Source organism: Sceloporus undulatus, chromosome 6 (genome assembly GCF_019175285.1).
Source record: "Sceloporus undulatus isolate JIND9_A2432 ecotype Alabama chromosome 6, SceUnd_v1.1, whole genome shotgun sequence".
Taxonomy (NCBI): Eukaryota; Metazoa; Chordata; class Lepidosauria; order Squamata; family Phrynosomatidae; genus Sceloporus; species Sceloporus undulatus.
In genome coordinates, this window is record NC_056527.1 from 80,356,805 (window position 1) to 80,366,429 (window position 9,625).

Genomic DNA, 9,625 nt, shown 5'->3' on the forward strand with positions numbered 1-9,625 from the left:
GAACAGACCAAGGTCTGTCAAGTCCAGTATCCTTTTCCACTGGGCACTAGAAGGGACAGGCCCAGACTCAGGAACTGCCTTTGTATTGTTGTTTGTAAAGATCAGAACCATTTTCCTGCAAGATATTTCCTGTTCAAACATAGCAATAACCCCTATGGCAACTACCAAAAAACCCCTATATATGAAGAATATTGAATAACAGTGGACTAGTCACAATGTACAAAGTAGAAATTACCAGTATGGAAAAAGAACAGAAAAACATTATCAAGCAATTATTTTAGTGAATTCTTCCAAGAAATATGTCATATGAAGTTCATAGAACAGTTCTTAATTTCGTCTTCTGAAGTGATTGTAATGAAACAACTTACTTATTCACCAAAATCCTTATTCTTTATCCTATTGGCAAATATAAGCAGTAACGCTAAGCCAAAACAAGATCCTTAAAAGAATTGAATCATAAATATTCTTATAGGAAGCTCATGGAATATGCCAAGCAGAAATGACGAAGGAAAATGCTTAATTGAATGGGGACAACAGCGGCATCGCATTGCCCTTTATGCCTTTTGCATAACACAAGTATTTACAATAGATGGAAAGAGAATAACGTGCTCTCTTTAATTTTACTTTATTGATATGCTTGTACAGTATACTGTTTCTATTCAGAGGTTTTTAAAAATGTTTAACTTGTTAATTCTGTTTTATAATGTGGCTTAATTGTATTATTTATGCTTGCTTTTATTCATACTGTGTTCTTTCTTGAAACCCAGTCTTGGAAGAAAATGCAGATATAAATTAACAAGTATAGGGTCACCAATTTACTGGCTAATCAAGGAATTTAAACCGACACTTAGGTTCATCTGACATTGATGTAATGGTCTTCAAACTATGAAGCTCTCTATTAGTTCTCCTCCCATTTTGACTTGTAAATGGACTTGATTTAAACAAGCAGTATTGTGCGCTTCAACCCTATTTCCCATGCACTGGATCAGTCAGGGCCTCAGTGCGGCCAGACTTCCATGGTGTGTAAAGAACTAGATGTCTTAGGCCTGTTTGCGGTAAAGGCAAGAGTGACAAGGCAGAAAGATTCCAGCTCAGTAAATGACAACTTTCTGGAAGCTTTAAAAAACCTGGAAAATGTATTGCAGTCTCTGAAAATAAATGCACCTACTGAATTACACATCACGCAGTTATAACATGATTCCACTTAATTGTCATGGCAGTGTCCTATGGAATATTTGGTTTGCAGGTTAAAGAGGATTTAGAATTCTCACTAGAAAGCATTAGTGCTCAATAGACACAAACTCCAGAAATCCTGGGACTTACTATGGCAGTTGAAGTGGAAGCATAGTGTTATAATTATATAGTGTGGAAGGACCCTTAGAGAACCTGCTCTGCCAAGTACATTTGCCAAAAAGACAAGGACCAAACTATGATGCAAAGTGGTGGCTGTTCATAGAAAAGCCGTTTCAAAGCAGAGTGTTTCCACTGCAGTTCTGAAAGCCAAGCAACAAATTACTTAATTGTGTTTCTGAAACATTCACTTTCAGTGCCAGGCCCTTTCACATGCATTTCTGATGTCTGGTGGTATGCGTATGATGGCTAGCCTTTTACTGGGAGAACAGAACTAGTCGGCTTTATCCGTAGTTTCATACCTGCTTTTGCTGTACAATAGAGTGCTGTGTGAAAACCACCTAGTTCTCTGAAGATCCAGCCACCGATGCTGGCGATACACCAGGAGAAAACTCTTCTAGAACATTTCCACATAGCCTGAAAAACCCACAAAAAACTATGGATGCTGGCCAGAAAGCCTAAACTTCACAGTGGGGAAAACCTTTATCTGATTTGTTCATCTTATTCAAAGCCACCTTGAATCCCATTGGAGTGTCATCTTGGTCTTGCATGAACATTCCGATCCAGTAGCTTTGCAAAACACACTGTTCCAAGTGAAATGAAGCTACAAGAAAGACAGTACCTGCATGTGGATTCTTATAGCAATGTAAACATGGGAAATGTTTATAATGAGCACCTGCCTTCAAATTCACCATTACACTAGTGAGACGTAGGCTGGTGACCCAACTGAAATAATTTCCCCGTCAGAGAAGTTCTATGTACCTATATATCAGTATGTCTACAGTATTTACATCAGTACATTTTCAAAATTGGGAGAGACGTGCCATGCACCCTTCCCAACTATTTCAGAAATTTCAGACCAACATGTCGTTACAGAGGGATGTGCTCCTTATGTACTATAACTAAGATGCACCAAGATGTGTAAATGTAACACAGGAGCACTAAATTAGCCTTACGCGGGGTGGTGTCCGGAACGGATCCCGCTAAGGCAAGGGCCCAACTGTACTTAATCTGTCCTGTTGATTGTATCACGTTTGGTTGTTATGTTGTTTGTCCCTGTTGCTTTTATTCTTCGCGTTCTTTGGGTGTGGTCTTTTCACTTTACTTTCCAAAATTTGGTTCATCTTTGTAAGTTTCGTCTTCTCATGTGTCATGTGTCACTTCAGCTTTTCACATTTTTTTCATCTAGCTCTTCTGGTATTGTTTCATTATTTTAAATTTTCCTCATGGTCATGTATGATGTTCCTTTTTTGATTGTTTTAATTCTCTTTAATTTCCCAGATCTTGTGGAAGAGGTCTCTTTTCTGTTTTCCTTTTTTGTGGTCCGTTTCTATTCCCTGCATTGAGTTGTTGTAGTAATTTCTTTATCCTTGCACATTAATCTTTCCTGCTAAGACAGGAGCAGAAAGCCAAATTAGTGCTTCCATTAAATTTCAAATATTTTCATACGCTTAATTTCTTTTTCCCATTTGCTTTCTACACTGTAAATAACTAGAAAATATACATTTACCAAGTTTCTACATCAGTCCATCATGCCAGCCAAACCCCTGATAGTTTTGACTAGGGTTGCCATAAGTTGGAAATATTGAGCACAAACAACAACGCAAACAAATCTATTATATATATATATATACATTCCTCTTACGAATTAATTCTAACCGATTTTTTTAACCCAAAAGCCTTCTAACAAATTCCCTAGCGGCTTAATAAAAAAGCCATCCTCAAAAACAAACAAAAAAAAAAAAACACCAAAAGTTGGAAACCCCCTTCCTCAAAAAAACCAAAACAGCACCAAAATTTTTTTTAACCCGAAAAAAACATTCGTAACCAACAATAATCCCTATATTTTTTCTTTATCCCAAAAATTTCTAACTTATTTCGTTATCCCATCCCACTTATTATATCTAACTAATATATATATATAGGATATCTAAAATTGCCAGGCGATACTTTGTAGGCCGTGAAGTAAAAGGGAAATTACATGCTATTAAGTATGATGATGACAATTCATTGTTATTTAATATGCGGCCCATTACAAAAAATAGAACAACACCATCAGGATGGAGGAAATCAGATGCAAAGGGACCTTGTGCCACTTTGCGATAACTGCCAGAAGAAGTTGGTAGCATCAGCTTCATACCCTTGAGTCTACTTCTTCAGAGGAGAGAATGTTATGGTTGATAACTAAAAATGCTCTCTATGCCAAAGGCTGATAGAGTGAAGAGCGCAAAGGATGCACAGGGAAAATGTTGCCACTGTATGCCAGAATAGAGCTTGGTATGTTTACTTTTTTGGACTACAATTCCCCGAAACCCACAACCATGCTTGTAGTCATGTCTCTCCCACCCCAATATTATAGTGCTCAACACTACTTCCCTGGACCAGCTACTCTTTAAACCTTATTTTTATCCTCACTGTGTTTTTGAAACTTATCCTTATACGCCACTTACCAGGGCATTTTGAACTATCCTATATAGATTTCTTCCTACTTCAAATCTGTTGCCTCCATTAATTTCTAGACCTAGTGCAAATGCTTTTAAACACAGGCGGAGGGTGATGTTTTGGGTATTCCCCTACACTCCAGATTGGAACTATCTGAAAGAGGCATGGGTTAAATCTCCTCGCTTGTATCTGGGCCTAAATACCCTAAAGTCCACCAGATTCAGCTGTTCTTGGAAGCTAAGCAGGTCAGCCCCTTCTTAGATTTGGAGGGAGCCTCCAATGAATACTAGGCCTATAAGCTGTATTTCAGAGGAGGATGTGGCAAAAAACTACTTCTGAGTATACCTGCCTAAGAAACCATATACCATTTAGGGGTACCATCCATCACACAGGTGACTTGAAAGCATTTTTCACAACATCTTTACTATGTCCTTTCCTATACCTGGGTCATCCAATGATGATGTTTGAATGAGAATGTGACCTGTGCCACATGGTTTTCCTCTGACTTTTTCCTATCCACATTCCATTTCCAGTTCAGTTACAAGTTTAATGTCCCTCTCCGCCCTTTCATTTACAGTCGCAGTGCTGAGGTGGTAGAGCTCTTTACACTATGACTTATATTCTATTTGAAGATGATGGGAGCAACCACCTTGCAAGCAGAAGGGACACTCATGCTCTCTGAGGAGAATGAATTATTATTATATTCTTATTATATTAGTTATTATTATTATTATATTATTTTATCCTCCCCATTCCTCACAGCTTGCGTCGGGTATACACCATCGTTTAAAAACACAACCATTGCATAAAACACACACATAAGCTCATCTCTACGCAATATTTATATACCATTAGTACCTAGGACAATAAATTAAATATAAAACTCATGTTTAAACTTCATGATTAAAACCTGCCTGCCTTTGCCATCTAAGCGCATTCTCCTATGTGACAGGTCGTTTTTAAATATCTATATATATATATATATATATATTATATATATATATATTAAATCAATTTCATATTATAGATATATATAGACACTCCTGTCACTTGAGAAAAATGGGGGCCTCTATATATGACACACACATATAATAAACCCTGTTACTGAGGGGTATGAGTGGCCTCTTGGCTGTTTAGCCATCTCATCGCGCTGACCAGTGTGTTTTTTTTAAACTTTATTAACCCCATTGATTCTCTATTCTATCTATATAAACTGATTGGTGAGAGTCTACACACACACACACACACACCCAATAAAAACAGCGTGTAATATCAAAAAAATATAATAAATTTCAAAACCATTATCTCTTTTTCTAATCAAATAAGATAACAAAAACTAGGACCATACTACACATCTAGCAAAAAAATAATATAATAATTCATAATAGATAAATAAGAGTGATGAATAAACAGCTCACGCTAAAAAAAAGTGGCTGAAAAAAGACGATTGGAGAACAATAAATATATCATTCAAAATAAATCAATAAAAAAAAAAAAAGATTTGAAAGTATCGCGATAAAAAAGATACCGAAATCAGAATAAATAAAGAAAAAATAAATAAATATGATAAAAGATACTAACCATTGAAGGATGAGACGATAGAGAGAGGCTATATATATATATACGGATGTGATGTAAGAAAGATATTTAAGATTTTATAGCATATATATTGGATTAATAAAGGTAGATTAATGGGATATATATAGATATATATATTAATCGATTGATTAATAAAGATATTAAGATTGTATATGTATATATATTAATAAAGATTTTAAGTTTTATATAATTATAATATTATATATATATATATATCTTATACTGTTATTATGTATATAAAAACTGATTGAGTAATAAGATTTTCGATTACTATATATTATATATATATATATAATCCTAAAATTTTTATTAATCAATTTATGTGTGTTATATTATAATTGTATATATATAATTATATATATAATTGTGGATTAACCACACACACACACATATAAAATATTGGTGGCTTCATAAGGCTGTTGAGCCTGATGCCCTTCTTCTTTCTTCCTGAGGCGGGTGGCCTTCTTTGTGGGCCCTCGGGCGCCCCTTCCGGCGGCGGCTCCCCATTGCGCTGCGCGCTGAGGCAGAGGCGGGCAGGATGCCTAATGGCCTTGAGGAGCCCGCCGGCTCTTTCCAGCGAAGGCCAGACGGACGACAGAGCAGCAGAGCCCGGGAAGAAAAGGAGAAGGCGCAGGAGGAGAAAGCGGCTGGGCAGCAGCGGACATCTGCTGAGAAGGAGAAGGAGCCCCAGCGGCTCCTGCAGCGCCATGGTCTCCTGGATCATCTCCAGGTGGTTTGGTTGTGAGTGAAACCCAAAGGAGGCTCAGGATTAATACCTCCAGCCAGCATTTGCAGCCAGCACGCAGATCCCTCCTATATTTAGCCCTTGGCACAAGGCACCAGCCTGCTTGGAAATAGGCTTCAAAGGCCCCCCCCCCTTGATTGTTTTTATTCTATTGCAAATTGAATACATTAGATGGTGTGTGTTGTGTTGGTGTTTGTTGTGGTGAGGATGATGATGTGAGGATGATTGATGATGATTGATTTATTGTTATTATTTATATTAATATTTATATTTAAACATGCAGACATCCCTGGTGAGAGGAGGCAAAGTGTGAGAGGAGGCAAAGGTGCAAAAACCAGGGGTTTTAGAAATGTGTGGCAGTTGCTGCTTTTGTTGCAATAGGCAACCAAGGCCACTCCGAAGGGCGGCTCAAATGCTTGGAGCCATCTTTATGGATGGGATAGAAATAGGCCTTCGTTGACGGTTAAATAATACCCCATCATCCACACAAACACAGGGTGGTTTACCTTTATGCCTGGACCCAGATGCACAAAATACAGGTCGCAAGCCCCACCATCCCCACAAAACAGGGGTACCTTTATGGGCCCACCGACATGCGCCAAAGGCATGTCGCAGCCAAGAAATCCTTATATTGTTGTGCGTTTTGGGCTCTTTGGGCAATAAAGGTTTCTTTCCCTGTGTTGCGGTTGTTGTCGCTTGCAACATGCTCTCTTTGTGCATCTTGGTAGGCCATAAAAATACCCCTGTTTTGTGTGGGTTGGAATTGCAACCTGTATTTTGTGCGTTTCACTTAGGCAAGTAAAGATACCCCCTGTTTTTGTGGATTGTAACTTGCCACAGTATTTTGTGTATGTTGGTGGGCAACATATATATGCTCACAGCTATGCCATTGAAAAGGAATCAAGAAGAACGGAGACCTAGGGATGTATTAAAATACTAAGGGTCCTAGTTGTTTTACCGGCCGCCAACATGCACAAACGCTTTGCTTTGCTTGTTGACATGTCTTTTGTGCATCTTGGTGGGCCACTAAAGGCATCTCTTACGTGGATTTGGGGTTACAATGTGTATTATTTCATTTGGGGGGCAATAAAGGCATCCCTGTTTTGTGGATTAGGGTCTTGCGACCTTGTATTTTTGTGCATTCAGTTGACAGTAAAAGCATCCCCTGTTTTTGTTGATGGGATTACGCTTTAAAGGCAATTAAGGCAATTGCAGGCTTCACACAGGGGCAGGAAAATAAGCTTGATCAAAATGGCCCCCACACGTCTATGAACGGCCAAAGACGTCTCCAGTAGCTATAATCTATAGAAATATATATGTGCCAGTTCAGAGCATGCTTTCCATTGCAAGGAAGCAAGGACGGGGATCCTAGGAATGTATTAAAAGCAAGGGATCCTGGCCAGAATCTGGTGGTTTATCAGCCCACCAACATGCACAAAAGCGCTTGCTTTGCATGCTTTTGAGTTGTTGGTGGCCAATAAAGTATCCCGTTGTGGCTGGGGCTTGCACCGTATTTAGCATTTGTTGGAGGGATAAAGTATCCCTTGTTTGTGGATTGGGGCTTGAACTGTTTTTGTGCATTTCGGTTGGACAATAAAGGTATCCCTGTTTTGTGGCTTGTCACTTGCAACCTGTATTTTGTGCATTTCTGGATTGGACAAATAGGTATCCCTGTTTTGTGGCTGTCACTGCAACTGATTTTGTACATTTGGTTGACCATAAAGGTATCCCTTATTTGCAATTGGGGAATGTTACTGTATTTTCCTAGTAAACAGGGCTGTCCCTGGATTTGTTCATTGATGTGTGAAGACATCACCATATGGGCGAAGACAAAAGGAAGGTTTGCCTTTGAAAGCATACTCCCCCCCTTGCAAACGCACAACCCACACACACCACACACAAGATCCACCTTGTACTTGGGAATGGGGGAGTGGAGGATGAAGCAGCGCTTCCACACCTTGCTTGAGAGGCAATCCTTGCTTGTCATGGAGGGTCATAGCCACGCTGTGAGGCATGTGCAGGAACGCCTTAAGACAGTCTCCCAAGGAAGGGAACAATAGAGCTGGTTCACAGGAGCGTCTGCATCTGTCAAGGGATGCTTCAGGAAAGAGTGTCAGAGAGAAAAGGGTATGACTGTCTCTAATGTGAAGCTAAGCCACGAGTGAATAGTTGCCCCCCCCCCACCCATCCTCATAGAGGCTGCTTCTTGCAAGTGTAGATCATCAAGGTTAGGAAAAGCAGGGAATGAACCTAAATAGATGCTGCTGTCATTCCTTAGGCTACGTATTCTGGGATGCTGAAGCCACTTTCCTGTGGGAAGGCAAGGCTACCTTTGTCTGGGTCGAGGGAAATGTGCTGGGTGTCTAGGATAAGCTCTGGTTGTATTTTCCTGCCTTCTGTCTCTGCCCAGCAGATCCAAAGAGAGGAAGATGATGGTGGGATTGATTTCTTTTCGCTCCCGCTTTATAACAATCAAGAGCCTTTTGATGAGAAATCATACACTGAAGTGACAAAGCATTTCAAGGGGTATGGAACAGAGTCTGACAGTTATATGATTCTGATCAATCTCACAACGGTCACCTGGGCCTGGACTTTATTAGGTTGAACTGTTAAATGTTTTATGAGGGTTTTGCAAACAATAGCTGTGTCTTGCTGAGCTTTTCAGCAGTGAGATAATGGTTCAGGATTTTGTGAAGTTGAAGGCTTTCATGGCTGCATCCATAGTTTTTTGTGGGTTTTTGGGGCTATGTGGCCATGTTCTAGAAGAGTTTATTCCTGACGTTTCGCCAGCATCTGTGGCTGGCATCTTCAGGATTTTGTTCTTACAAAACCCTTTTTCCCCTTTCTCCAGTACTTTTTTCAAACAACACTGAAAAATGTCCACTCTTTCACCCTTCTGTGCATCCGTCTAGTTTCTCATTTGATTTTTAAACAAAAGCTCATTTTTGAAACATCTAATAGTATGTCTGTCTGTTTGCTTTCATCATACTAAAATAACTTTGGAATAATCTCGATTAATACTGTAGTTGTGAGAAACAAAGGCAAACCAAGGAAAGCTCATAAACCAAGTGATGTTATACCTGTTCAGTTTACAGGGACGTTCCAGGGCAAAAACACAGTATAAAGTGTCTTTATAACTTTTACTTATGCAAGTCCCCAGAAAAGCTTTCTTCCCATGAATATTCTCCAGCATGTCCTTCATTCATCAGCCTACGTATAATTTTGTACTGAATGGTGAGCAAAACAAAGTTAATATTTTATTTTCTTATATCCCACCTTTTTCCCAATATAGGGACGCAAGGCGATTCTAGACTCATTGCTAAGAGACTCCCTCGATAGCTTCACCTCTGCATAGAGATAATTGTAGACCCTCCCTTCTAAACTTCTTAGACTGGGTTGTTGGTGGGATGATAAAATACTCATCCGGATGATACAGATTTGGATTAGGGTTTAAAGGCAATTGCAGACTTCACACAGGGGCAGGGAAAT